At 51.4% G+C, this 26,073-nt stretch overlaps 1 protein-coding gene across 1 annotated transcript in view; it reads right to left on the reverse strand.

Moving 5' to 3' along the window:
• Positions 1–22,122: 22,122 nt before the first annotated feature.
• LOC101523324 (mammaglobin-B-like) overlaps positions 22,123–26,073 on the reverse strand; it is a 233,567-nt gene continuing 229,616 nt past the window's right edge. The window contains exon 4 of the mRNA XM_058662929.1: positions 22,123–22,134. The gene's annotated coding sequence lies outside the window, so the exon portion shown is untranslated. The remainder of the gene's footprint in view (positions 22,135–26,073) is intronic.

Here is a 26,073-nt window from a genome sequence, read left to right on the forward strand (position 1 = left end):
CAATTTTTATTGGAAAGTCAGATATATAGAGAGGAGAGACAGAGAGGAAGATATTCTGTTCGCTGATTCTATCCCCAGGCGGCTGCAACTGCCAGAGCTGAGCTGATCCGAAACCAGGAGCCCGGAGTATCTTCTGGGTCTTCCACGTGGGTGCAGGGTCCCAGGGCTTTGGGCCGTCCACAACTGCTTTCCCAGGCCACAAGCAGGGAGCTGGATGGGAAGCGGGGCTGCTGAGATTAGAACTGGAGTCCATATGGGATCCTGGTGCATGAAGGCGAGGACTTTAGCTGCTAGGCTGCTGCGCCGGGCTCAGCTCTTCTACAGAAACCAATGGGTGCTGCAGACCAGCTAGATCCTGCCCATCACACACACAGCCCTCATGCAAACCAGTGGGAGCTGCAGCCTAGTCAAAGTGACCTGCAATGACCCCCACTAGGTCCTCCCCCTGCCCTGGTTCCCATGCTTGCCAGTATGTAGAGCAGACTGGTCCAGTCTGCTCTCATACATGTCAATGGGCATTGAAGCTAGTTCAATCCAACCAGCCCTACTAGCCAGCCCACACATGTGCCGGCAGGTGCCACTCTCTGTCTAGCCATGCCTGCCCCAGTGGAGGCTGGAAGGAAAAGAAGAGAGAGAGAGCGAGAGAGCGAGCGAGCAGGTGTGGGGGTGAGGGGATTGGGAGGGATTGAGGGCAGGCCCCAGGAGATTGGTGCCTGAGACTGTCACAGGTGATTGCCCGAGGATGATTGGCAAGTGGGTAGGGTTGGGGAGGGGGCTGGGAGATTGGGGGCTGGGATTCTCAGGTGAAATGCCGGGTTACATCTGATTGGTGGACGGCTGGAATTTCCTGAGCTGTAAGGAAGAGGAAATGGCGCCGAGTCCAGGATGGGATATTTGAATAACTCCTTACACAAGCCAAACTCCTGATTCCCGTGTGGGCTGGAGCATCAGCTGATCCATACGGAGCTTCCCGTCTCTTCCCTTCCAACCACCAGGACTCAATCACCTTGTTTACTTACAAGTACAGTGGCCAGTCATTGGATGTGCTTCAGGATTCGTTCTTCACCTACACATACAGTGGCCTTATCCATGGATATCCCTGAAGACCCCAGAGATTGCTGCTAGGCGATTTGCCCACCGCCTGGCAGCGATGGATGGGGAGCTAGGATCCCCAGCAGGAAGCCTGGCCTGGTGTGGATGCTCCCAGTCACATGGATTCAGACATCCGTGCCTCTGAGCAGACTCACCTGGACTCCACCTACCAACATGGTGGCGGTGGGTGGAGCCATGATCCTGGGCGCCCAGAGTCCTCCGAGATCCTGCCACAGCACAGCACATTGCTGTGGACCTAGGAAATTCTCACACCTTGGGCTTGGACAAACCCAGAATTCACCAGGCAGCTAGGATCCCCAGCAGGAAGCCTGGTCTTGCGTGGATTCCCTGAGCTACAGCCACATGGCTGGGAGATTCAGACATCTGTGCCTCTGAGCAGACTTAACTGGACTCCATGCACCTCTTGGTGGCGGTGGGTGGACTCCCCCAACTCTCTTACGAACCCTTCACATGACAGTCTACCATTTTGCAGTGCTCAGCTGCACCTTCTGTCCCTCCTGTCACTGCAGAGTCCTTGAGGAGTCAGTGCTGTGCTGAACATGTACTTTGTCTCATTTGAATGGGGAACTCCGGCCTGTAGATTCCTTCTTAGGATTCTGCTGTTATCTTTTTCACAGTCAGAGCTTCCAAGGCCATGGTGGAGGGGTGACTGGGTTGGGTGTTCAAGGGGATGGTGGTGTCCACTCACGCCGCAGGCATTTGAGAAATGTTCCTTGATTAGGTGATTTAATGAATGACCTGCCAATGATCTTTATCCCTGTTGTTGGAGCACATTGCTGTCATCAGCTCTGGAATGCGAGGACCAGATTAAACCACATGGGGGTGGGGAGTGTCAGCTTCTGCCCCAAGTCAGGTGAGAGAAGGTGGTGGGGATCTAGCAACTTAATTACAGTAATGATACCCTCTTTCTGAAGATAAGACACAGAGTACCTGCAGAGGAGCACCCTCCCAGGACGTCACACTGGGAAGGAGCTGCCTCAGCGTCCCAGGAGCTGAACTTCAGCCTGCCTGTGCCCCCTCCCTCCCCCCTTCCATTCTCCCTCCCTTCTTGCCCTTCCCTTCCCTTCCCTTCCCTTCCCTTCCCTTCCCTTCCCTTCCCTTCCCTTCCCTTCCCTTCCCTTCCCTTCCCTTCCCTCCCCTTCCCTCCCCTCCCCTCTCCTTTCTTTTCCTTCCCTTTCCTTTCCTTCCAGCCTTTTGAAAAGCCTGGGAGAAATACCCTTACTGCAGAAGGGTGGCTTAGACTGCAGCAGGATTTCAGAGTCTCTCCACATGCTGGGCTGCCTGGTACATCACTGTGCTCAGGAGGCAGTATTTGTTACACTGAGGCCAGGGTGGGGCAGAGCCAAGGACTGAGAATTAAAGGGTTGGCTGGGCCAGGCTGAAGCCAGGAGCCAGGAATACCATCCAGGTCTCCCATGTGGGTGACAGGGACCCAAGCTCTCAGGTCGTCTGTTGCTGCCTTTGCATGCACATTAGCAGGGAGTTGGATTGGAAGTGGCATAGCTGAGGCACGAACTGGTGCCCATATGGTATGCCGGTATTGCAGGCAGCAGCTGTACTTGCTTTGCCACAATGCCAGGCTGCACTCCACTTCTTCCCTCCACCCCATTCCAGAGCTCCTCCCTCCAGCCTGGCCCCAGCCTGCTGGACTGTTGTCCTCTGTGGTTTGTCTGACTTGAGAGGGTGGCCCATTTACTCTGTTGCCTCCTCCTCCTCTTCACCCACTCCGGTGCCCCACCCACTGTCTCCACCCCCCTGCACTGCAAGCTGTTTTTGTTGATGACACTTTGTTCTGCCCACGGCTCTTGAGCTCCCTGGAGTCCTCCGTGTTTGCGTGGCGATCTCATCATTTTGTCGCCATGTCTGTGTGGTTAGGCCAAGTTTCCCCTCCCTTGCCAGGTCCTCTCGCCCCTATCTTCTCACAGATCACAAAGGGCAGAATTGTCCTGGGTGGCTTTGTTTTCTTTTTTAGTGGTTTATTTGATTATTTGAAAGGCAGAGTTACGGAGGGAGAGAGAGATCTTCCACTTGCTGGTTCACCCCTTTCGTGGACTGCAGCAGTCAGGGCTGGGCCAACCCGAAGCCAGGAGCTGGAACTCCATCTGGATCTCCTATGCGGGTGACAGGGTCCAAGCACGTGGCTCATCTTCTGCTGTATCCCCAGATGCATTAGCAGGCAGCTGGAGTGAAAGCTGAGTTGTTGGGATCAGGCGATGCTCTGATGTGGGTTGTCAGCATTGCAGATGGCTGAGCCGCAAGGCTGGCCCCTGTTTTTTTCTGACTCTCTGTGGGCAACCTCGAGGGACCCCTGACTCTCCAGCCAGCCTGCCTCTCTTCTGAGCTCTGAGTGTGCATGTCTGGGATGCTCGGGACTGGGCTCCCCCTGCCTCTCTCCTGTTCTGTCTGAGTCTAATCAGCGCTGTTAGTCCTGTGCCACCACAAGATGTCCTCTAACATCACTTCCTGTCTCCTGGTCCTACATTTCTTCCTCCGCCAACAGACTGAGTATAAATAGTGGTCCAGTCAGGTCGCTGTTCCCTTCCTTCCGTGGGATTCAGGGTAGTGCTTACATCCTTAGCTTAGTACATGGGGTGCTTCAGTCCTGGCATCCACAGTGCCCCTTGTGCACGCCTCACACAGCCATACAAAAGCGCTTGCAGGTTCCCCAATGTGTGATGCTGCTCTTTGCTCCCGTGACTTAACCGTGCTTGGTTCCCGCAGTGCTGGGCTTTGCCTGGACTGCAACCTAGCAGGAGCCTGGGATGGCTCCCAGCATAGTGTGCTAGGCAGGCCAGACGGGGTGGCCCGAGCCGCTGGCTGACTTCCCAGCACCCAGCTGGCCGCATGAACCTGCCTCGGGAACAGGTTCCAGCTTCTCACAGCTGTCCCCCAATTTTCTTCTAACACAGCTGATCTCAGCAGGGTCTGGAGGCTTAAAAGGGACTGGTTTAAAGGTGATTTAAAGATGCGTAGCACCTTGAGCCCTTATGGAGAGCTGGGTGTCACAGAGGCAGGAATAAAGCAGCAGTCACAGGGCTTCATATTAAATCTGCAGAGCTGGGAGGATTGTCATGTCTGCTCATGGTCATGCCATGGCTGAAGTTACAGGAGAAAGATTCTAGTGACTCCAGCAGGAAAATCATGGACATTTCCTTAGAAGCCAATGTGCACCGCCCTCCCTGTCATGGGTGTGGATGTTGGGCTTTTGTGTGAGTGTTACTTTGGTGGAAGGCCAGAAATGAATCTTTCCTAAGGCTGCCGGTGGCTTCCGGTCGTCCCTGAATTGACCTATCATGATTCTGTCTTTTTCCTTTAACGGCAACAGGCCTGTGTGATCACAAGGGGTCTCGTGCTGGTTTTCTCACAGTGCCGCTTAGGTCAGCTGTCATCCGAAGGGGTCATGTTGGTAAACAGCAGAAAGCCAACCGGGCTGTTGTGGTTGGAGCTTGAGACATGAATGACGGAGTTTTCAAATCCAGACATGTGCCCGGTCGCAAGGCATCCCCGACAGCTCCAGGGGATGTTGAGGGGCCTCAGCTGAGGCTGAGGGGCAGGTGATGACGCCCTGGGCGTCACGGCTCCGAGCCCAGGTGAAGGAACGGGATGTCTCGGGTGTCAGTCCCATGTCTGCTGCTCTCACCTTCCTCATCTGAGCGAGTAGGCTGGTATTGTCCTTTCCCATGTGGTGATCGTAAGGGTGTGGCCAGTTAGTGCCAGTGCGGTGCGAGGGCCGTGCCTCACGCACAGGGTATGCCTAACATCGGTTAGCTGTCCTGGTGAGCCTTTCTTCCCTTCATCCCCTGACTGGCCGCCGGAGCTGTCTCCCCCAGCGCCTGCGGTCTGCGTGTCCTCGTTTCCTCTGCATCACCCCCTTGGCTCTCTCATCATCTCATTGCAAGCCCGTCCTTCCTTGATCAAGTTCCTTATCTGGAGTGGGTGGATCTTGACTCCCTTGTCCACCCAATCGTCTCCCTCTACACTCCGATGCCGTCGGTGGAGCGGGATGGGGTGGGGAGGAGGCCAATATTTGTATCACAGCCACTATGGGACAATGCGAGGACAGATGTTCATTTCTGTTTGTATTTTAACCTCTCTCAAACCTTATCGTATCTTGCCAGTGAACTAATCTGTGAATCTCTCTCTGTGTGTGTTTTAAGATTTATTTATTTTTATTGGAATGTCAGATTTACAGAGAGAAGCAGAGACAGAGAGAAAGATCTTCCATCCATTGGTTCACTCCGTAAGTGGCCACCTCGGCTGGAGCTGAGCTGATCTGAAGCCAGGAACCAGGAGCTTCTTCTGGGTCTCCCACGTGTGTCATGGTCCCAAGGCTTTGGGCAGTGCTTGATTGCTTTCCCAGGCCTCAAGCAGGGAGCTGGAAGTGGACTTGGAGCAGCTAAGAGATAGACCAGTGCCCATTTGGGACACCAGTGGGTGCAAGGCAAGGACCCTAGCAACTAGGTTGCCATGTTGGGCCTGAATCTTTTTTTTTTTTTTTTTAATAAAAACATTTGAGTCTGGTATGGTAGCTCTGTGGCTAAATCCTTGTCTTGCATGAGCCAGGATTCTATATGGGCACCAGTTCGTGTCCTAGCTGCTCTGCTTCCCGACTAGCTCCCTGCCTGTGGCCTGGGAAAGCAGTTGAGAACTGCCCAAGCCTTGGGACCCTGCACCTGCACCAGAACCCCAGAGAACTCTCCTGGAACCTGGATCGGCTCAGCTCTCACCATTGAGGAGGCCCCATGAGGAGTGAATCAGCGAATGAAAGAGCTCTCTCTGTCTCTACTTCTCTTTGTGGATCTGCCTTTCCACTAAAAAATATTTTTAAAGATTTATTTATTTTTATTGGAAAGGCGGATATACAAAGTGGAGGAGAGACAGAGAGGAAGATCTTCCGTCCGATGATTCACTCGCCAAGTGACCGCAACGGCCGGTGCTGTGCCGATCCGAAGCCGGGAACCAGGAAGCCTCTTGCAGGTCTCCCACATGGGTGCAGGGTCCCAAGGCTTTGGACCGTCCTCGACTGCTTTCCCAGGCCACAAGCAGGGAGCTGGATGGGAAGTGGAGCTCCCGGGATTAGAACTGGCGCCCATATGGTATCCTGGCGTGTTCAAGGTGAGGACCTTAGCCGCTAGGCCATGCCGCCGGGCCCCAAATAATAATATTAAAAATATAAATGTAAATAAAGATTGCCATAAAAATAAATATTTAAAAAAAGGAATAGGAACAAGCTGATCCCTTGTAAAACTTAGCCCAGTCATGTTGTTCCTCACCCAAGATCTTCCGAGGCTCGCTGTCCTGCTCCAAGGCCTGGCTCACATGCAGACATGAGGTCTCTGCACAGTCTAGACCGTGCTCACTTTCTGACCCCATCCCTCTCTCCTGCACCGAGCTCTGGCCGCCAAGGCCTCTTTGGTGTTCCTTGGTTGGGCAGCCAAGTACCCACTCACCTGAGGCTCCGGCCTTGGCTGGGAGCTATGTCTGGAATGATTTTCTGCTTGACACATCCTTCCCTTATCATGCCAGCTCCCCAGAGAGGCCTTTTCTGACACCTTATGAACAGATTTTTTTTTTCAGACAAAGTAAATTCCCCTGAGGAGGAGGTTTCATTGTCCCCCAAACCGCCCCCCTCCCCGTGTTCTGGAGTAGCAGCTATGGTTTAGGGATTTCTGACCCACATCTGGTGAATAGGCTCAGGGTTTGAAGCCTTCCTCTGTGGCAGCCCTTTTAGAATTCATTCCATTATACGTGCCGGGATTATTGATATTGGCTCTACGTAACAGCCAAAGCAGTGGAGGCATTCACCATCAGGTAACTTGCCTGTTAGTCTCAGAGCTGGGATTTGAACTCAGGGGAGTACAACACCTTGTTGTACTCTTCAGCTTTGGTGTCATTCAGCCAGGTGGGCTGCGGGACCAACTGCATCAGGGCATGGCAGGTTGAATGTGGCTGTTTTCTGATCTCTCCTTTCTTTTTAATATTTATTTATTTCAAATTTAGAGAGGGAGAAGCAGAGAGAGAGAGAGAGAGAGAGAGAGACAGACAGACAGACAGAGAAAGAAGTCTTCTATCTGCTGGTTCACTTTCCCAAATGGCAACAACTATGGCTGGACCAGAAGCTTCTTCCTGGTCTCCTACAGGGGTGCAGGGGCCCAGGCGCTTGGGACATCTTTCTCTGCTTACCCAGCCCGTAAGCAGGGGACCTGATGGGAAGTGATGCAGCTAGGACTCAAGCTGGTGGCCATAGGAAACGCCAGCAATGCAGGAGGCCACTGTCCACTGCACTGGCCCGTTCCCTTGTGTCTCACGCAGTCCTGCGTATCCCGCCTTGCCCTTCCTGGTGGGGGACACTGTTGATCATCTGGCGCAGGGCTGATCTGCACAGCTGGTAGTTTGCTGATGATGTTCTCATTCCAGGAAGTCCTCTGGATTTAAAGGTGAAGAAGTGGAGGCCGAGGAGGTTGCGTGACCTCTGGTTCTGGCCATGTCTCGAGCCCTGGATTGATCGATTCAGAAGTCTGTGGTGTTGTTTGGGCAAACCTACCCTGCTCGATGTTGTCACTCTGTGCGGTCTCTGGGGTCTCTGGTAACTTGGGCACTCACTTTCGGGGTTGCAAATCCCCTAAAAGACAGGGGTTGAAGTCCCTGCTTTGGAGTGAGCCACTTGCCAAGCAGCACTTCTTGGTATAAAGGGCAGGTCTTCCAAAACATCATTTCTTTGGTGTTCAAGTGCAACCAGAGGATGAGTGTGAGGGCACGCTGTGCACCCAGGCTAGTCTCTGTGTTCCCGCAGATTTGTCCCAACCATTTTCTCTTTGATCTCTCGGGGGGTTCAGTGCTACCAGGAGGAAACAGCAGCTTCTCCCAGCTTCATTCTGCACTGCAGGTTTGACGATGAACCTGGGTTCCTGAATGAGCCATTGCTGTTTGCGGGGACATTGGAGGATAGCACGCTCTTGCTGCTCTGTGTTGGTGAGAAGCTTCAGTGGTAGGTCTAAGGGAAGGAGATGAGGAGATTAGGGATGAGGCTCGAGGGTCTGGCCTAGGACGATGCACAGGAGACCTCCTTCCCTTTCAAGGGGATCAGCTGGTCCACTGTGCCGGCGGCTCATTTCTTCTATCAGTTGCGAGTGTGTGGTTTCCCAGGGAAGGTCAAGGACGATGTTTGCTGAGGTCTGTTGACTGTTGGTTGGCTGTCCTTGCCTAGTGAGAGGCATTCCTCCACATCATGCATTCCAACTTGGCCAGGTCAGAAGGCAGCAAATCCAGGGGGACCTTTTTTTTTTTTTTTAAATACCGTGTGCAGAATTCCTTGCATAGCACTGAGATCAGGAAGGACGGCTGTGTTTGAGGACAGAGGTCAGGGCCTGCAGAGAGCAGGTCAGGGCCTTCCATGCAAATCCCAGATCTCTATGATCAGCCTCAAGTGGTGAGCCTGTAACAAGCTCTGTTATCACCGGGCATTGAACCTGACCCCTGAGTTTTATTTTCCCCTGCCCCTTAAAGTATCCACTATGAAGGGCATTTGGAAAGGAACAGAGGCAAGACAAGCAGGGCCCAGAAGGCTGGGACTCTCACTAACCAGGGTAGCTGGCCACTGGGTTCAGCCTCTTTTCCCATGGGCACAGGCAAGGCACAGAGGATTGACCTGCTGGGCGGGCAGCCAGGGCAGGGCGAGTTCCCAAGCCCTACCTGCTGCTTTCCTGTGGGTATCTGGGAAGAGGTGTATGGATACCCTCCTACCAAGCTGGTTCAGTGGTGCCAGAGGAAGCACCTGGCGCTGTTTCCTCTCACCTACGTGCCAGCTCTCTGGAAGCAGCCCAAATTGCCTTGACTATTTACTGAAGCAAGAGAGCCAGTTGAGATAGGACTATACCCCAAAGCCATCTTTGGACTACGTTCAAGCAGTTTCACAGCAAAACAGGCAAAGGACAACATTGCACACGGCACTGGATCACCCACTTGGAGCCTGTTCTGGAAAGAGAAGGATTTGATTTGCTGCCTTACCCATTTCATGCACACTAGAAGAAGGGGGTGGGAGGAGTGGGGGTCTGGTGCGTGTCTCGCAGGTTCTGTTCTACATGGTGACAGATTCTTAGGGAACAAATCTTGATCAAAGGATCAGGAGTGGTCTGGTTGCCTTCCAGTGCCCTGAGACACAAATGTCAGCTTGGCTGAAATGGTTAGGTAACTTCCCAGCACCTCCACCACTTTATAGAGCCCTTCAGTACCCGAGCAAAGATGTTCTCGAAGAAAATGAAGCTCTTAACAGCTTTGTCCAGCTGTGCTATTACAGGAAATGCTCAAGTAGGCCTATGGGTTGACATCTAACTGGGTTGACGGGAGGGAGACCCGTGCGGGCCATGAGGCCTCAAAAGGTTGTTTTGCTACAACGTACACTTGCCTCTTTTCTTTTTCCTTCTTTTCTTTTCTTATATTTGTTTATTTTTTAAAAAAAAATTTATTTATTTTTACTGGAAAGTCAGATATACAGAGAGGAGGAGAGGCAGAGAGGAAGATCTTCCATCTGTTGATTTATTCCCCAAGTGGCCACTACAGCCAGAGCAGAGCTGATCTGAAATGAGGAGCCAGGAGCCTCTTCAAGCAGGAAGCTGGATGGGAAGTGAAGCAGCTGGGATTAGAACTGGTGTCCATATGGGATCCCGGCATGTTCAAGGAGAGGACTTCAGCCACTAGGCCCCGCGCCAGGCCCAATTTGTTTATTTTTATTGGAAAGGCAAATTTATAGAGAGAAGGAGAGTCAGAGAAAAAGATCTTCCATCTGCTGGTTCACTCCCCAAATGGCTGCAATGGCTGGAGCTGAACCGATCCTTTGGGTACCTCACATGGGTGCACGGTCCCAAGTCTTTGAACCATCCTCCGCTGCTTTCCCATCCCAACTGTATGGGAAGTGGAGCAGCCAGGATATGAACCAGAGCCCATTTGGGATCCTAGCACTTGCAGGTGGAGGATTAGTCAATTGATCCACTGTGGCAGCCCCTACTTGTCTCTTTTCTAGGCATTGCTGGGAACGACCAACTTTGCAAAAGTGAGAGAGGAGAGAAAGAGGAAAGGAGAGGTACTTTTCCGTCCGTGCTCCCTAGGGGCCTTGAAGGTAGGGCTGTCCTTGGTTGTGGGGGAGGGAGGCCTGGGTGAGCGCTGAGGAGTGGAGGGGTCAGGTAGGAGTGTGAAGAGGCCCTGGGGTTGAGTCCCACCCTCTGCCTAGCCCAACTGGGGCTGGGAAGAGAGGCCACACACTGAACAGCCAGGCCTGCTGAGGCTGCAGGCGTGATGGGAGGCCATGCTGAGACCCAGCAGAGGGCAATGCGGCATGTGCACCCCAGTATCTGCACAGAAGGTCCCAGGGGCAGAGGCAACGGAGAGATTCTAAGCCAGTCTTGTCCGGGCTACTGATTCCTGTCTCTCTCTCTCAACAAATTATTATTATTTATTTATTTATTTATATTGGAAAGTCAGATAGACATAGAGGGGGAGAGACAGAGAAGAAGATCTTCCATCTGTTGATTTACTCCCCAAGTGGCCACAATGGCTGGAGCTGAGCTGATCCAAATCCAGGAGCCAGGAGCCTCTTCCAGGTCTCTCACGTGGGTGCAGGGTCCCAAAACTTTGGGTCGTCCTCGACTGCTTTTCCAGGCTACCAGCAGTGAGCTGGATGGGAAGTAGAGTGACCGGGACACAAACTGGAGCCCATATGGGATCCTGTTGCTTTCAAGATGAGGACTTAAGCCACTAGGCTACTGCCCTGGGACCTTATTTAAAAAATTTTAGTGGAGAGACAGAGATAGATAAATGGGTGGTTAGATGGATGGATGGATGAGCTCCCATCCACTGGTTTACTTCTAAAACACAGCTGCTGGGGCTGGGACAGACTCAGGGTGCTGGGGACTCTGGTGTGGCAGACAGGAACCAATCACCTGGGCCATCACCGCTGCCTCCTGGGCTCTGCATTGGTGGGAAACTGGAGTCCAGAATTAACTCCAGGCACTATGCTGCAGACAATGGGCATTTAAAAAAAAGATTTATTAATTTTTATTGGAAAGCCAGATATACAGAAGAAGAAGAGACAGAAATATCCTCTGTCTGCTGACTCACTTCCCAAGTGACCGCAATGACCACAGCTGAGCTGATCCGAAGCCTGGAGCCAGGAACCTCTTCTGGGTTTAGCACAAGAGTACAGAGTCCCAAGGCCTTGGGCCATCTTGACTGCTTTCTCACGCCACAAGCAGGGAGCTGGATTGGAAGTGGAGCATCTGGAACACGAACTGGCGCTGTATGGGATCCTGGCACATGCAAGGCGAGGGCTTTAGCCACCAGGCTTCAGTGCCAGGCCCTGGGTGGTGACCAATGTAAGCAGCATCCTGACCTCCAGGCCGAACACCTGCTCTTATGTCTAAGAGCCTCTGGGATCCGGAGGGCCCTGACTAACACCACCTGCCCAGGCTTCACTTAGTTCTCTCAGTGGCCTTGGGTGCCCTGTCCCTTCTTGAGCCAGTGGTCCTGCGGTTTGGGCGCAGTTATCTCAGCAGAACCTTGACCCAGGCCCTCAGTCAGTGTCTGTGCAACTGGCCCCTCACAGCTACTTCTCCTGGGTTCCTCTCCTTCTTCGGGCTGGGGATGCTTTACCTGCCATTGGGTGGTCTGTGTTTCAGAGAGTGGGAAAGGGAGACCCCTGCTGTCTGTGAGCACCTCATATTAGGACACTTCTCCTCTCCTTGTTTCCCTAGGATCCAGCATGGGGCCATGTACCCACAGGTGCTTGGTGGGTGTTTGCAGGTGGAGCACGTGCTGTGTGCTTCCTGTAACCCTCAAGAGAGCCCTGGGAGGGAGGGACTGTGTGTGCTGACAAGGAAGTGGAGGCTTGGCAGGTGGATAACTTGGCTGAGGTTGCACAGGTAACAAATGGCAACAAGGCTCTGTTTATTTATTTATTTTTTGAAGATTTATTTATTTTTATTGGAAAGATAGATTTACAGAGAGAAAGAGAGACAGAAAGATCTTCCATTGGCTGCTTCACTCCCCAAGTGGCTGCAACAGCTGGAGCTGAGCTGATCTGAAGCCAGGAGCTTCTTCCAGGTCTCCCATGTGGGTGCAGAGTCCCAAGGTGTTGGGCCATCCTTGACTGCTTTCCCAGGCCACAAGCAGGGAGCTGGATGGGAAGTGGAGCTGCCGGGATTAGAACAGGCGCCCATACGGGATCCTGCTGATTGTAAGCTAGGATTTAGACACTAGGCCATCTCACCGGGCCCTGATGAGCAGCTCTTACCCTCTGGTTGTGTGAATCATGGGGCAGGGCGTGGTGACATCTGGGTTCCTGAATCTTAGTCCCACGATTCTGATTTGTCATAGTATCCATTCTTCCTTCCTTCTTCCCACCCCTCTTCTCTGCATTATTAATAGTCTTTTTGATTAGTAAATCACACTGATATACATTTATGAAGTACAATGTGATGATTTTATATATGCATATGATATAAAATGACTAAATCAAGCTAATTAACATATCTCTCATTAAAAAAATAATGTTTTTAAAATGATAGTAGCAGAATCTACTGGTTTAGCCACTTTGCAATGGACAGTTTTATGTATTCGGTGTGCCCACACTGTTGTATGACCTCCACTCTGTCCTAGAAGCTTTTCCAAATTTTGTCAAACACCAACTTCCCACTCCCTCTGGTCTTCAGCTCCTGGCCTGCGGCCGCTGGCACCTGCATTTTATGTTCTGTCTGCTTGAGTCTGACTACTGTATGTACCTCAAATGAGTGGACTCATACAACATCTTACCCCTTTGGTTTGGCTTATGTCTCTGTCATATTTCAAACAAGGACTCCTGGCCTCCTCACGTGGGGGTCTGGACCAATCTGAGAAATGAGGCTAGAGGAAGGAGGGAGTGACGGCAAGGGCTGTCCTAGTTGGAGAGTTGAGTTGATAAGGATGGCCAGGGCTGGGATGAGTCAGGGAGGGATTAGGGTGGTGGTGGGCCAAGGGGCCTGGGCTGGGGTCAGCGAGGTTCTAGCAAGTGTTCTTTGCTAGGAAGAGGTGGGAGTGCTGGCTGAGGCCCAAGAGCTCAGAGTGGGATGGCACTGGAGGATAGCTGCATTGACTGGTCAGCTCAGGGAGTCAGAGAGCAGTGGGTTACAGGGTAGGGTAGGGGAGAGCAGGAGTGAGGTAGGGGTATGACATTTAGAGGAGCAGAAGGGTGGGGAGGGCTGTGGGTGAGGCACCTGTGCGTGCATGCATGTGTGTTTGCAGTGTGCACATGTGTCTGTGGAGGGCTGGATTTCAGATTTGAACTCTATCACGGCCGGCAGAGGCAAAAGCCAGCAGCATCCATTTAGTTATTGGCTAAATGGCCCCAACACTGGCTAGAGAGGTCCACGCATACTTATTCACACTTTTAATATAAGATGATGCTACCTCTTCTAGCAGAAAATGTAAATTTTCTCTTTATTAAAAAAGTTAGATGTAAGGGTGGTGGTGTCATGGTTAAGTTGGCACCTGGGACACCTGTGTCCCCGCTCTGACTCAGGTCCCGTCCCTACTCCCTGCTCATGTGCAGTGTGGAAGGCAGCAGGTGATGGGTCATAGATAAATAAAAAGATGTGTTTGCTTCACCTGGCCCTGCCCTGGCTGCTGCAGGTATCTGGGGGAGCGAACCAGAGGATGTGAGCTCTCTCTTTGTCCATCTCAAATAAATAAATATTTAGGGCCCGGCGGCGTGGCCTAGCGGCGTAAGTCCTCGCCTTGAAAGCCCCAGGATCCCATGTGGGTGCTGGTTCTAATCCCGGCAGCTCCACTTCCCATCCAGCTCCCTGCTTGTGGCATGGGAAAGCAGTCGAGGACGGCCCAATGCATTGGGAGCCTGCACCCATGTGGGAGACCTGGAAGAGGCTCCTGGTTCCCGGCTTTGGATCGGCGCGCACTGGCTCGTTGCGGCTCACTTGGGAAGTGAATCATCGGACGGAAGATCTTCCTCTCTGTCTTTCCTCCTCTCTGTATATCTGACTTTGTAATAAAATAACTAAATCTTTCAAAAAAAAACCAAAAAATATTTAAACATAAATTTAAAATAAATACTTACAATGGAAGAGTTAGATGTAAGCTGCTTTATAGAAGTTTTATTTCTATTTTACTTATTTCTTCATTGAGCCAGGGCCTCAGAACTCCTGAGCCTCCCGCGTGGGCAACAGGACACGGTACTCGAGGTGTCGCTGGCTGCAGCCCCAGGGTGTGAGCAGGAAGCCAGGTCAGAAGCGGAGAAGCCGGGACTTGCGCTAGGCATTCTGTTATGCATGCAGGTGTCCCGACTGATGACTTAACTCCTGAGCCAAATGCCCACCCTGCAGGCTGCTTGTGAGTTTTGTGATGTCCTTCATTATTTCCTTGTGGGGACAGCAGTAAGTACATGTAGATTTCACAAATGTTTCTTCATTCCCACAGAACAGACTTGCAGGAGCCTCACCTTCTGACACAGCCTCCCTGTGACACGCGCTCCCCTCCGGTGCTTCCCGGTGTCCAGTTCACGCTGGACTTCCCCTCTGTCCTTTGTCTTCCGAGGCAGGGATTTTCTTCCAGGGGTGGTTTGTCTTGTGGGGTATTTGGCAATGCCAGGCTGTGGTTTTGATAGCTCCTGGAGGTTTTTCCTGGCATCCAATGGGTAGAGGGCAGACATGCTGCTAACACCTCTGTCCTCTCGCTGGCAGCTGCAGGAGGTTGGGGCTCTTGCCCAACCAAAGCTCCTCCCCGAGTCCTTCTCCTGTATGGTCGTAAACCAAATGAGAAGTTCTTCACTCGCAGGGCTTGACTGCAGGGGTCTGAGGCCATCCGTAGGGTTGGCCCGACGTTGCTGCAGCCCGTAGTGGCCACTTGCTGTATTGACATTCACTAGCTGCAGAAGCAGGGGATTCTTGTTAGCAATTTGGCTACTTATGAATTTTTTTGTTTGTTTTCCTGAAAGTGAGAGATGGAGTTTTGTGGGTGGTAGTGACCTGACATAACTGTGATGGGTCGTCCCCATCTAGGCTGACACCTGTCCGACTCTTTCGCTATCACACAGGCCTCCTTCCGTGGCTGTGTGACATAGCATCTGCATGATGTGTGTATCTTTAAGTCTGAGAAAGAGAGAGGGCCCAGAGAAAGGGAGGTAGCCCAAGGCTAAAGTCCTCGCCTTGCATGCCAGGATCCCATATGGGTGCCGGTTTGTATCCCGGCTGCTCCACTTCCCAACCAGCTCCCTGCTTGTGGCCTGGGAAAGTAGTTGAGGATGTCCCAAGGCCTTGGGACCCTGTGCCATGAGCTTCCTCCTGGTTTCCCATGTGGGTGCAGGGACCCAAGGCTTTGGGCCATCCTCTGATGCTTTCCCAGGCCATTAGGAGAGAGCGGGATTAGAAGTAGTGCAGCCAGGACACCAACTAGAACTCATATGGGGTGCTGGCACTTTCAGGTGGAGGATTAGTCCTTTGAGCCATGGTGCTCGCCCTATTTATAAAGTGCTCGTATGCATTGCTCTCCAAATGCTCTCAACGGCTGGGACTTGGTCAGCTGGAAGCCAGGAAGAGCACTTTCCACTTGGGTGGCAGGGACACAAAGACTGAGTTATCCCTGCAGCATCCCAGGGTCTGCATTGGTGGGAAGCTGGGGTGAGGAGCTGGAAGAGGAATTGAACCCAGAAACTCTGTGGGGGATGCAAGTTTCCCTGCCAGCCTCTTTGCCACTAAGCCAAATGCCTTCATGGATGATGTGTTTTAAACTTCTCAGCTTCTGTAGTTTTCAGAGCCTTAGTTAACAGGAGTTAGTCTGGAGACCCGGTGTTGATTTCCCCTGCGATGTTTAGCGTATGATGCAGCACTCATCCGCGGGTGAGCTGAGCTTTTTGCTTCCCTGTCTTGGCACCTTCTGTATGCCTGGCATGTTTCCCTTGGTGGGACTAGATGTTTCTTTACCTGTACACACATGCTTTCCGCATCCCTTGACCACAGCTCTCCATGTGGTCTGGCTGTGTGCATTAAAGCCCACATCACTAATGCGACGAATACTCTTATCTCCCATGTGTAGTGTTCACTCAGGCCTGAGCCCAGGGCACCTGCCCTGCCTCTGATCCTAGGCAAGGCCTCAGGGTGTGCGTTGTGGGCTGAGTAGCACTTCAAAGGACCGAGCCATATGCAGCAGCGTGATGGAGGGAAAAAGGCAAGTTCTGGGCCACTGAGAGTCTGATGAAAAAGAGTATTGCAGCAAGACTTTCTCTCTTTCTTTCTTTCTCTCTCTTTCTTTCTCTCTCTTTCTTTCTTTCTTTCTTTCTTTCTTTCTTTCTTTCTTTCTTTCTTTCTTTCTTTCTTTCTTTCTTTCTTTCTTTCTTTCTTTCTTTCTTTCTTTCTTTCTTTCTTTCTTTCTTTCTTTCTTTCTTTCTTACCAGACACACACAGAAAGACCTCCCTACAGTTCATTCCGTACGGGCCTACGAAGCCTGACCCAGGCTGAAGCGAGAACCCACACACTAGACACGAGTCTTACACTCAGGTGACAGAGACCCGATTCCTTGAGCCATCAGCTGCTGCTTCCCAAAGTTTGCATTAGCAGGACACTGGCACTGGGAGCAGAGCTGGCCTTAAACCAGACCCTCTGATATGGGATGGGCCTGAATTAACTACTGCACCAAATGGCCACCTCTGCTGCGGCCAGTTTTAGTGGGAAATGTTGGTACATGTCTGAGAGCGTCCCCACACCCATCATAGCTTCTAATGGGACTTCCTCAGTGTGGAAGGACTTGACTGTTCCGAGCTGTGGTTTTGGAATGCTGGGCGGGCTGTGGTGAACACAGCAACATCTAGGATTTAGGAAGCTCTAACATCTGAATAGTAGAATTTATAGTTTCTTTTATTTCTTTGAAGACTTTAATTGCAAGGCAGAGAAAGAGAGAGAGAGAGAGAGAGAGAGAGATCTTTATCTACTGATTCCCAACCCAAATGCCTGCAACAGTCAGGGCTGGGCCAGGCCGAGCCAGGAGCCCACGTGGGTGGTAGGAACACAAGTATTTGTGCCACCATTTGTTGCCTTCCTAGGTGTGTTAGCAGGAAGCTGGATTGGATCGAATCAGCACTCTCATGTAGGCTGCAGGCAGCCCAGGCAGCAGCTTAATTTGCTGTGCCGCAATGCCCCCCCCCCCCGTGTATTTTCTTTGAAATATGGTTATACTATTTTCAAGGTTCTTCTTTAAATGTATTACAATAGGGTGCAAGGAGTGATCTGGGCTTTGCATAACCACCAAGTGCAACAGATCATTTAAGAGACATACTTGGGGTGCATCACAATTACCCAAATGATTCATAATTAATAGGCATGTTGTGTGCAAACAGTTATTACCCTACATAGTTAAAATGCTTCCTTATCTGATTTATGCTGTTAATTTGCCTGGTAGCCTGTGTTTAGATGAGCATGGAGTCTCAACTGGGGACATATTTGAAATTAATGAGATAGGCCCAGTGCTGTAGCCTCGTGGCTAAAGTCCTCCCCTTGCACGCACCAGGATCCCATGTGGATGCCAGTTCATGTCCCAGAGGCCCCGCTTCCCACCCAGCTCCCTGCTTGTGGCCTGGAAAAGCAGTCAGGATGGCCCAAAGCCTTGTGGTATTGATTCATTTTATTTTTATTGGAAAGTCGGATATACAGAAGAGGAGGAGAAGCAGAAGAAGATCTTCCGTCCACCAATTCACTCCCCAAGTGGCCACAATGGCTGCAGCTGAGCTGATCTGAAGCCAGGAGCCTGGAGCCTCTTCTGGGTCTTCCACACAGGTGCAGGGGCCCAAGGCTTTGGACTGTCCTTGACTGCTTTACTGGGCCACAAGCAGGGATCTGAATGGGAAATGGGGCCACCGGGATTAGAACTAGCGCCCATATAGGATCCTGGCATGTGCAAGGTGAGGACTTTAGCCACTAAGCTACCGTGCAGGGCCCAAAAATAAATAAATCTTAAAAAAAAGAAATTAATGAGATTTTACTTCATGGATCACATAAGTTTTCCCCCCAAAATTTAGTTATTACTTTATTTGAAAGGTCAGAAAATTATCTTTTATCCAGTAATCCCCTTCTGAAACTTCTGCAATAGCTGAGGGTGGGATAGGCTGAGACTCGAAGCCTGGAGCGCCATGCGGTTCTCCCATGTGGGTGGCAGGGGCCCAAGTACTGAAGGCATGACCTGCTGCCTCCAGGGGTGTGAAACAAACATTTCTTGAAGGCACATCATGTCCCAAGCCCGAGAGAACGTGAGGAGGAAGATGAAGTCCTTGCCCGCTTGGAATGTTCTAGCGAGGTGAGACATAATGATGCTGGCAGAAAAGGAAGGTGAATTGAGAGCTGATGGAGACTGGCAGGCCTGGGACGTTGGGAGTAGAGGTGAGAGATATCAATGGTGACGCCCAAGAGTTCGGCTGGAACAACTGGCTGATGGCCTTGAAAAGAAAAATCGGAAGTCTGGTTTTAGACTTGTTAAGTTTGATCCTTAGTGTGCAGCCAAGCCGACCATGAAGAACGCGGCTGGATGGCCACATTGCTTCAGCAGGTGGTGCAGGCAGGAGCGAGAAACTTGGGGCTGTGTGAGTTCCTATGGCTGCCAGCATGTGATCCCGAACCCAGGGATTTATTGTCTCGCAGTTCTGGAAGGTGTTGGCAGTGCCAGGTTCCCTCTGGAGCTTCTGGGAAGGACTCCTTCCTTGCCTCTTCCTAGCTTGGCTGGTTGCACAGCTCCAGCTTCTGTCTCATGCCTGTGTCTTTCTTGCAAGGATATCATTCTTTGCTTAGGGACCAGGGCTCATTCTAATCCACTTCATCATAAACGCATCATATCTGAAAAGACCTTGTTGCCATGGAAGGACACATTCACCGGCCTTGGTGGGAGGTACCATCCCTCTCATGACATCGGCCACTCATGGGAAGATGGTAGATACAGCCCTCCAACATGGGAGAAGGAGGAATGAGAGGCAAGGGAGGCAACAGCAAATCAGCTACTGTGGGAGAAGCAGCTCAGGAGGCGCTGGGATTGACAAGAGTGCAATAAGAGACTGCACCTGAGTGTGCACAGATGGCTACTGGTCCATGGTGGGATGCAGTTTGGAGCAGCTTGGCAGTTGCTGTATCTTCCAAGCAGGTGCATTCCCCTGCCCCCACAGGATGGCTGGACTGAGCTGTAAGACACTAGTGTCAGCCTGGCCTAACCCTGGCTGTTACATGTATTCAGAGAGTAAACCAGTAGATGGAAAATATCTGTCCCTCTGCCTTTCAAATTAAGTGAAAAAAAGTTGACATCCGAATGTCCCCTGCAGTTCCAGGCAAACCAGGACAGTTGGTCTGCCTGTCAAGGCCATGGGCTTTTGGTATAAGACACAGTAGGATGTGGGGAGTTTGAAGGCTGGGTGGAGGAAAGATGAGAGATCTCTCAAGTGCAGGATCTGTTTTCTGGGCGATAGAGGGTGAGATAGACTGAGGGAGGTGAGCTGGTGGCTGGAGGACAGAGAAGGTGGGGCATTTAGGAGCGGGAAAGGGACTTTGGCAGATGCGTAGCAGTGTTTCTTGGGCAATAATGGGGGTGGCCTGAGATCTCCGGTCATGAGTTTAAAGTGATGCCGGCCAGCGTGATTATGGGGTGTGTACTCTGCAAAGAGCCAAAGGCTGACATCCTGTTACAATTAATTTGTTGGAACATGAGACTTGGTCCATTGTCCTGGACCAAGGCTTGAATGTATATGTTATGAGAAACACGTTCTTGGTCTTGTAGACTGTGAGATGCAAATGGAACAGAAACCTTCTCTGTAGGGAGTGAATTTACAAGGCTTCCACCCTTACCTTGTGCAGCTGTCAGCAGGGACAGTGTAGACCTACTGGTGCCGTCCAGGCCCTTTGCTACCAGGTCACCAGCTGTTCTGTAGTCTGCCTATTCCCTTGGCAGGTTTTTGAGAACAGATACTGAATCAGAGCAGGTAGTTTATGAAGTAGCCAAGCATGTTTACGTGGAGTTAGTGGGCCTGGATTCAGAGGACTAACCTGCCATCCATGGGCCAGTGCTGGCTACTGCTTCTCAGGGAGGCAGGACTTCATGAATATGCAAATACATGTGTCTTTGGGTCAGTGATAGTGGCTTGTGGCTATGCTTATTTGTGGCATTTGCAGTTCGGTTCTTGGACTGTCTTCTGGAGTTCCTGGTCCTTTAACTTTAATAAATAGGAGCAGAAAACTGCTGATCCATGGGGCGGGGCAGCTGAGCTCCGAATAGCTTTTGGTAAAAGGGAGGGTTGGGCTGGTGGAGAAAAGATCCAAACAAGAATGAGGCACACCAGCAGGGACGAAGGGAGGCAGGCTTGGGGCTGGGGGGCGGGTGTGGCGGGGCTGGGGACTGTGGGAAGAGAGGGGACATTTTCTGCCAAATTCTGACCTGACGGTGGAGCGGTTCCTGGTGTCGGCCAGCTCCAGGGTGGCGCCCTGGAATGGGCTTGCTGGAATCATGTCTCCGTGGTCTATTTTAGAATGCAGGGGCCAGAGGTGTTTGAGACAGGTTTCTATTTAGAAGTGTGAAGGCCCAGCATGAAAAGTGTTCACCTTCAGCTACCCGGGTGGCCCCACCCCATAAAGTGACTCACTTATTCCCCAAGGATTCCACACAGCCAGTGTTTTCCTGGACCAACCACAGAGACATTGGTTCCTGGAAGATTGTTTCCATCTGCTCATGGGCTCTAAGTTGGAGGTAGTATTTTTGAATTCTCCAAGATGGAGGACTCAAAAAGACTTTTTAGGAATTAGTTCTAAAGCCCTTAAATGTTGCTATTGTCTTATCATGAAGTGTAAGAGGAAGTGTTGTAGGACCCCCCCAGGTTCAGTTCAAATTTCCTTTTGGCTGTTACTTAGCCAGACAACTCTTGGGTCCTGCTCTGCCACGCCGCAGTCACCTCCCTGGACCACCTCACACCCCCAAGGGTCCTGTGTATTTTTTGCCTTGATTTAAAAAAAATATTTATTTTGCTTATTTGAAAGGTAGAATTACAGAGAAAGCGAGAGACACAGAGAGAGCTTTTGTCCACTGGTTCCCTTCCGAGATGGCCACAGTGACAGACCCTTCTTTCCTTGGTTTGGCACGGGCCTTCCTTCCCTAAGTTTCCACCAGCCTTAGTATCTTAGCTTCCTGCTTTCAGAAATTCAGGGCTTCAGGGCCTGGCACGGTAGCCTAGTGAATAAAGTACTCAACTTGCATGCACACAGCATCCCACATGGGCATCGGTTCATGTCCCAGCTGCTCCACTCCCCATCCAGCTCCCTGCTTGTGGCCTGAGAAGGCACTCGAGGATATTCCAAAACCTTGGAACCTTGCACCTGCATGGGAGACCCAGAAGAAGTGCCTGACTTCGGATAAGCTCTGCTTCAGCCACTGCGGAGTGAACTTCAGCCACTTGGGGAGTGAACCAGTGGATGGAAGATCATTCTCTCTGTCTTTCCTTCTTTCTGTAAATCTGCCTTTCCATAAAAATAAATCAATCTTTAAAAAAAGGAAAAGAAATGCATAGCTTCACCTGCTGCATTTATAAAGGCAAGATATTTTTCCCCCTTTGGTCAGTGTTTAAAGATTTCACAAAATAATACATTCTTATCACTTGTTTCCTGCAACTCACAGCAAGTTAGAGAGAAAGTCACCCACTCTCCAAGCCAACCTGGCACGCACCTGCCCCAGGCTGCCAGCCACAGCCAGTCCCTCGGTCCCTCGGGATGCTATGGGCGGCACCTGTGTACAGCACACTGTCCCCGAGGTCTCCCATCTGAGATGCAGCACATCTTCAGATGGGGGCAGCTGTGTGGGCAGGGCCCACGTCCATAGCTGTTTTGGACTGCCCTGGAATTTCTCAGTTGTACCCTTGGGAAAGACGATTGGTCTCCATCGTGTAACAGCTGGAGGGTTAGGCCACCAGGACCCCTGTCGTGGCTGGTGCCTACATCATGCCTTCTCTGGTCTCCTTTCCTGCTCTTGGCGAGACTGTGTCCGGTGGCAGGACTTGTGTGGAAGTCCCGAGGTCAGGAGTGACCTTAGTCTCTCTGTCCATGTGACCCTGTTGGCCACTGGCCCCTTCTAGGAAGCACATTTGAGAAATGGGGAGCCAGGAACATCTGATCTTCATCCTGCAGTCGGCAGGTCATTCCCTGAGCCCCACAGCTCCCCTCATCCCCATGGGGGACCACTCTGATCCCAGAAGCGTGTCAGCTCAGGGAAGATATTTGCTGCTTTGGGTGCAGGGTGGTGACTTGCTGGGGAAGCCGGAGCCATTTCCAGCGTCCTGAGTCAGTTCCCTGTGAGCTGACACTAGTTTTTCATCTGAAGTGTTGTGAAATCCCAGCGTACCGGACACACCCACAGGAACTATGAATGCATTTGTGGTGCTTTCCCATTTTAACTCCAATGGTTCCAAGATGATCTCTCATTTGTGAGCTTGGGAACTCCTGCTCCCTGCCTGTGTATGGGGAATTTTGAGAGGCGGCAGGTGGGGGCAATTAACACAGAGTGCTTTGAGCTCGCCAGGAGTGTGTTTTAAACATTTATGTGTCTCTGAAAAGCAGATTTACCGAGAGAGGGGAAGATACACAGAAATGAGGAGATCTTTCACCTGCTGGTTCACTCCCCTAACAGCTTATAACAGCTGCAGCAGAAGCCAGGCATCTAGACCTTCATCTGGGTTTTCCATGTGGGTTGGCAGGGGCCCAAGCACTTGGACCATCCTCTGCTGCTTTCCAGGTACACCAGTAGGATGTTGGGTGAGAAGTAGGGCAGCCAGGACTTGAGCCTGCATGGGATGCTGGCACTGTAGGTGGTAGCTTAACCCGCTGCGCTATAAGGCAGGGCCTTGAACAACCCTGGGTTCTAGCACTGGAAGTCTGTGTGCTAGGAAACACATCCCTTCCCTTTGAGTGCAAACCAGGGCAGGTGATCTTCGTAACTCCCTATCAGCGCTTGACCGCCTTCCTTAACTGGAGGTGCTGCAGTTAGATAAAAGGGCCAGCATGGTGTGGACTTCAGAACCAGCTGGGGGCACTTGATCAATGCAGATTTCCAGGGCCCTCTCTAGGGGATTCCATTCAGTGGATCTGGAGCAGAGGCTGGGAATTTCCACGGACCAGACCTCTGGGTGAGACTGGCACACACCTGCAGAGAACCTGCACCTGGGGCACTGGGGGAGCAGAGCCAGCTCCTGCCCTCAAGGGGCTTGTGACACTGGCCAGAGAAGCCAGAAGGGAACTAAGGATCCCGGTATGTGGTGGAATGAACGGAGAGCTGTAACGCAAGTGCCAGCCAACTTATTTCCCCTCCTCTTACCCTACAGAGCATTTCAGGGCTTACAAAGCTTGGCTTTGTTCATTGTAAGGGGTGACTTGGAAGGTTCTGGCTGGGGACCCACAGCGAGGGAGAGTGTCCACTCTGGTGTGTGCCAAGGTCTCTTGTGTGAGAAACGTCTGGCCCACTCCGTGTTCCATGAGTCTGCCTCACATTTCAGCGTGGGGCTGAGGAAGTGGCCTCGTTCTTACACCTGCTTGGCATTGGTTGGTTCTGAGTTTGGAGGTCAGTCAGAGGGAAGAGCAGGTGTTGACGATCCTATGAGTGATGTTGCAGTGCTAAATCCAATGTGAGGTTTGAGGAGACACCTGGGACCAGCAATTGGCCGCCACCACCCAGGCCCTTTCAGGTTCTTGTAACTCGCTTTTCTCAGCAGGCAGGGCTTTCATCTGTCTGTCTGTCTTTTTACATGTATTTTAAAGTATTCATTCACTTGAAAGGCAGAGGACAGGGGTATCTTCCATCTGCTGGTTCTCTCCCCAGATAGCTGCAAGGACTGGGGCAGGGTCAGGCAGAAGCTGGGAGCTTCATCCCTGTCCCCTAAATGGGTAACATGGGCCCAAGCACTCACAGTGGTTGTTGACGTCACTTAATTTGTTCAGCCACAATGCCAGCCTTTCTCAGAAGACACATTTAAGAAAAAGGATTTATTTTATTTGAAATTCAGAGTTAGAGAGGAAGAAAGAGAGAGAGAGAGAGAGAGAGAGAACAATTTCTTTCATCCACTGGTTCACTCCCCAAATGACCACAATAGCTGGTAAGCTGATTTGAAGCCAGGAGCCAGAAGCCTCTTCTGGGTCTCCTACTTTTCCAGGCCACAAGCAGGGAGCTGGATGGGAGGTGGAGCAGCCAGAACATGAACCGGCACCCCTATGGGATGCTGTGTGCGCTTGCAGGCAGAGCATCAGTCAAACGAGCAGTTGCATCTGCTCCCAGAGAACATTTGTAATAGGAATAAATTGAATCAGTGTCCCCTGGTGGTTTTGACCTGTGAGAATCCAGTGATGCATCCTCTGAAGAAATGCGAGTTGAGGGGCTGGTGTTGCGGCTCAGCAGTTAAAACTGCCTCCTGTGAATCCTGACATCCCATATGGGCGCTGATGGGCTAAGTTCTTGGCCCCTGCCACCCATGTGGGAGACCCCGAAGAAGCTCCTGGTTCCTGACTTTGGATTGGCCCAGCTTCAGCTCTTGTGGTCATTTGGAGGAGTAAACCATAGATCAAAGATCTCTTTCTGTCTCTTTCTGTGTAAACTCTGCCTTTCAAATAAATACATAAATCTTAAGAAACAAACAAAAACTGCAAACTGAGCCTTGAGCAGATGCAGGCATGGAGGGTGTGTGTCTTTGAATTTGTGCAGCGTTCAGGAAAAGGCCAGAGGAAGCAAGGGGCAGGCGCTCATGTCACTGACTGTGTCCCATGAGGAGCTCGTTGGGGGGATCAGCCGCAGCCTTCCCTGGCTCCCTTCTTCCCCTCCTTCGTCTTCTCCTCGCCTTCTGTTTGCCCATCAAAGGGCCTCCTGAGACTGCCTTGTGGCTCTTCCCAGGATCCCGACAGAGGCGCCCCTCTGAACCCTGGAAGACACAGTCTCTCCTTCCCCTCTTCTCACTCTGATCTGGGTGAGATAGGAAGGGGTCCTGAGGATGCTTCTGGAATGATGTTCAGAAAGGTCCAGCCCTCCTTGGGAAGCCTTTTTATTCTTTTTTTTTTTTTTTTTAAGATTTATTCATTTTATTACAGCCAGATATACAGAGAGGAGGAGAGACAGAAAGGAAGATCTTCCGTCCGATGTTTCACTCCCCAAGTGAGCTGCAACGGGCCGGTGCGCGCCGATCTGAAGCCGGGAACCTGGAACCTCTTCCGGGTCTCCCACGCGGGTGCAGGGTCCCAATGCATTGGGCCGTCCTCAACTGCTTTCCCAGGCCACAAGCAGGGAGCTGGATGGGAAGTGGAGCTGCCGGGATCGGAACCGGCGCCCATATGCGTTCAAGGCAAGGATCCCGGTGCGTTCAAGGCGAGGACTTTAGCCGCTAGGCCACGCCGCCGGGTCCAAGCCTTTTCATTCTTTCACCTTTAACTTTTCATTGATAAATTTTAGGTTGTCATATAAATTATTTAAAAAATAATCTTAAAAACATTTATTTGAGATGCAGGGATGTAGACACATGTGTATATGTGTATATATAAATATATATGAGCGGGAGGGAGAGAGAGCCTATCTTCTGCTTCATTCCCACAATGGTGAAGGTTGACCAGACTCTCTGAGTCTCCCATGAGGGTGACAGGGTACATCTGCTGCCTCCCAGGGTGTGCAGAAATGGGAGGCTAGATAGGAAGTGCAGCGACTAGAACTCAAACCTTGATATGGGCTGTAGGTGCTCCAGATCGTGACTTAAGCTGCCGTGCTCAATGCTCATCCCTTCCCTGACGATATCTGACTGAGCAGGTGTTGGAGTGTGTTCCGACATAGTCTTGTTACTGAGTTGTATTCCCAGAACAGAGACCACTAAATCCAGACATGGAGTTGAAACTTCACTTCTGGCTTCAAGTCTTCCCAAGTCCCTACTTCTCTGGGTGAGCTGAAGC

This window comes from Ochotona princeps, chromosome 4 (genome assembly GCF_030435755.1).
Source record: "Ochotona princeps isolate mOchPri1 chromosome 4, mOchPri1.hap1, whole genome shotgun sequence".
NCBI classification, from domain to species: Eukaryota; Metazoa; Chordata; class Mammalia; order Lagomorpha; family Ochotonidae; genus Ochotona; species Ochotona princeps.